General features: G+C 44.9%; 1 long non-coding RNA gene across 1 annotated transcript; it reads right to left on the bottom strand.

The window, feature by feature from the left end:
• Nucleotides 1-2,041: 2,041 nt before the first annotated feature.
• Nucleotides 2,042-3,495, bottom strand: LOC116684248 (uncharacterized). The gene is made up of 3 exons (XR_004330777.1): nucleotides 3,381-3,495; nucleotides 2,550-2,554; nucleotides 2,042-2,085 (listed from the first exon to the last, which is right to left on the bottom strand). It is a non-coding gene; the product is annotated as an uncharacterized LOC116684248 (long non-coding RNA).

Below are 3,495 nucleotides of genomic sequence, written 5' to 3'. Positions count from 1 at the left end.
GTGTTCTTGGTCCTGATACACTGTGTGGATATATATCATTATCATAAAACTCAATGCATTTCCTTTATTTTCATGACTATTACATTGTAGATTATCACTGAAGGCATCAAAACAATGATGATGAACACATGTGGAATTATGAATTTAACAACAGGGTGTCCGCGGGGTTTTAAAAGTATTAAAAAGTGATAAATCAAAATTGTCAAATTTAAGGCCATTAAAAGTGTTAAATGTAGTCTCAGAGGTATTATTTTTTTTAAATTAGGTGTTATTTTTTCAGACTATCAGGTGTCCTATTCTGATTGAAATTCTATCCTGCGTTGGCGTTAGTCCGTTTAAATATGGGCTTTGGCGTGTCTGGGACATAATCAAAGATCTTCGTCTCCGTCGATGTTTGATGCTGACGTCATATTCAGTGGTCGTTCGACATCTCAGAACACTGCGCGCTCAACAGAAGTGGCTGGCTTACGTTTTATTTTAGACTTGCTTCAAGCCATATCTTCAACGACTGGACAACCATCGTCATCTTTTAATGGGCAAATGCAAGTTTTCTGATAGCTGGGTGAACACCAAGATTAACCCGTTTGCGCCGGATACCGCTGGGTACTGCGTTGCGCAACTCTGAACCTCCTGCCGGCTGCTGCGTGGCGCAGCATTTTGTATTTGTCGGTCTTTTCATGACGTGTGCAGCAGAGAACGTCATTGGTTCAAATACACATGAGGTGGGTCTTGTTGGCCATGTGACCACCAAAATGTACCGTAGTTTGCTGAAAATCACGTCAATCAACCAGACGTACATGTGCGTTTGTTTATGAATGTTGAGAGACGAGCGAGCGAGAAAACGGCTACGAGGCAATCAGAGGAGGAGTTAGACAGCGAGGGCGGGGACGTTGAGGTGGAAGATAGTGAGGAGTTTGGGAGGGAGGATGTCTTCATCATAATCTACCACTTCCTCTGTCGGAGCCGTTTTCTCACTCGTCTCTCAAAACTTCATAAACAAACGCACATGTTTGTCTGGTTGATTGACGTGATTTTCAGCAAACTACGGTACATTTTGGTGGTCACATGGCTTGAAATAGCCAACAAGACCCGCCTCATGTGTATTTGAACCAATGACAGTGCGTTCTCTGCCGCACGCGTCATGGAAAGACCGACCAATACAAAATGCTGCGCACGCAGCAGCCGGCAGGAGGGTCAGAGTTGCGCAACGCAGTACCGGCGGTAGATGTGTCGTCGCGAAGCATCCGGCGCAAACGGGTTAAGGACTGGCTCAGGCCTGTAGTAGGGAATAACAGGCAGCTTATTGTTCGGTGTGTGTAAAAAAAACATCAATGTCAACTGGATGGGAGCTAACGCACTTCGGTCGCATGTGCAATCCACTAAACATAAAATGGAATGCTGTGCTCGGAGAGAGCAGTTAATTATTCGACCAAATCAGCTGTTGTGCGGCTGCACCTCCACCACCACCGCCGCCAAATTAGTGCACTTTAGGCCTCCTGGCCAACGCTACGGCTCCAGCAACGTCTGACCTCCGGACGGCCAGGGCGCCACACCAACACTGCGCGCGGAGGCTCTGTGGTGTCTGAACACTGCGGTTAAACACCACTCATTTAACTCAAATGAAGGAATTTCAGAGCTGTTCAAAGAAATGTTTCCGACTCTGACATCGCAAAGGCATCACTTGTGGTAAGAAGATGCCATTTTGTAATGCATCAAATTGCAGTGATGCCAGCAGTTCTGCTGGAACTATCATTCTCTCCATAGCACATTTATGTAGTTTGTTTTTCTTTTATTAACTAAGTGAAATAAATATGTGCAATATGTTGTTAATGATATGTTGTCTCAATCTATTCATTTATGTATGTTATAAATGTCAAAATCTGTGTAAATAATAGAAAGGTTGCTGATTAACACTTGCAATTCATTGTCGTGATGGTTTTAAAAAAAATTCTGAAGGTAGTAAAAAAGGTATTAAAAAGTAGTAAATTTAACTAAAGGATTGCTGTACATACCTGAACAAAAAAGTGTGAAATAACTGAAAACATGTCTTATATTCTAGTTTCTTCATAGTACCCCCCCTTTGCTCTGATTACTGCTTTGCACACTCTTGGCATTCTCTTGAATGGTAGTCACCTGAAATGGTTTCCCAACAGTCTTGAAGGAGTTCCCAGAAGGCTCAGCACCTGTCGGCCCTTTTCCCTTCACTCTGCGGTCCATCTCTCCCCAAACAATCTGGATTAGGTTCAGGTCTGGTGACTGTGGAGGCACAGCACTCCATCACTCTCCTTCTTGGTCCAATAGCCCTTACAGAGCCTGGAGGAGTGTTTGGAGTCATTGTCCTGTTGAAAAATAAATGATGGTCCAACTAAACGCAGACCGGATGGGATGGAATGTCGCTGCAGGATGCTGTGGTAGCCATGTGGTTCAGTATGCCTTCAATTTTGAATAAATCCCCAACAGTGTCACCAGCAAAGCACCCCCACACCATCACACCTCCTCCTCCACCGCTTCACGGTGGGAACCATGCATGTAGAAAACCCATCGGTCACCTTTTCTCCGTCTTACAAAGATCTCAAACTTGGACTCTCAGACCAAAGCAAGATTTCCCTGGTCTAATGTCCATTCTTGTGTACTTGGCCCAAACAAATCTATTTTGCTTGTGGCGTCTCTTGAGCGTGGTTTCCTAGCTACTATTTGACCATGAGGCCTGATTCAGTCTCCTCTAACAGTTGTTCTAGGATATGTCTGCTGCTAGAACTCTGTTGTGTGGTATCATTGGTCTCTAATCTGAGCTACTGTTAACTTGTGATTTCTGAGGCTGGTGACTCAGATGAATTATCCTCAGCCGCAGAGGTGACTCTTGGTCTTCCTTCCTGGGGTGGTCCTCATGTGAGCCAGTTTTCGTTGTAGCGCTTGATGGTTTTAGCCCCTGCACTTGGGGAAAAATTCTAATTTCCGGACTGACTGACCTTCATTTCTTAAAGTAATAATGGCCACTCGTTTCTCTTCACTTGCTGATTTGCTCTTGCCATAAATTGATTGTAACAGTTGTCTAATAGGCTGTCGGCTGTGTATTATCCTGATTCTGCACAACAACAAAACTGATGGTCCAACTCCTGTGGGGCTGCTGTGGCTCAGTGGTAGAGGGTTGCCTGCGAATTGCAGGGTTGGTGGTTCGATCCCGCCCCTGCAGTCATTGTCGAAGTGTCCTTGGGCAAGACACGAGTGCCCCCGGTGCTGCGTGTGTATGAAGGTTATCTGATGAGCAGGTGGCACCTTGTACGGCAGCCGGGCCACAGTGTGAATGTTTCTGTAGATGTAAAAGCGCTTTGAGCAGTTGTTAAGACTGGAAAAGCGCTTTATAAATACAGCACATTTACATTAATAAGCAAGAAAGTCCACTAATTAACTCTGAAAATGCCCACCTGTGAAGTGGAAACCATTTCAGGTGACTACCTCATGAAGCTCACTGAGAAGAACACCAAGGGTTTGCAG

The sequence above is a fragment of the Etheostoma spectabile genome, unplaced genomic scaffold (assembly GCF_008692095.1).
Source record: "Etheostoma spectabile isolate EspeVRDwgs_2016 unplaced genomic scaffold, UIUC_Espe_1.0 scaffold00019278, whole genome shotgun sequence".
Lineage (NCBI taxonomy): Eukaryota > Metazoa > Chordata > Actinopteri > Perciformes > Percidae > Etheostoma > Etheostoma spectabile.
Note: the sequence above shows the minus strand (reverse complement) of the source record. Positions and strands in the feature narration are given on the sequence as shown.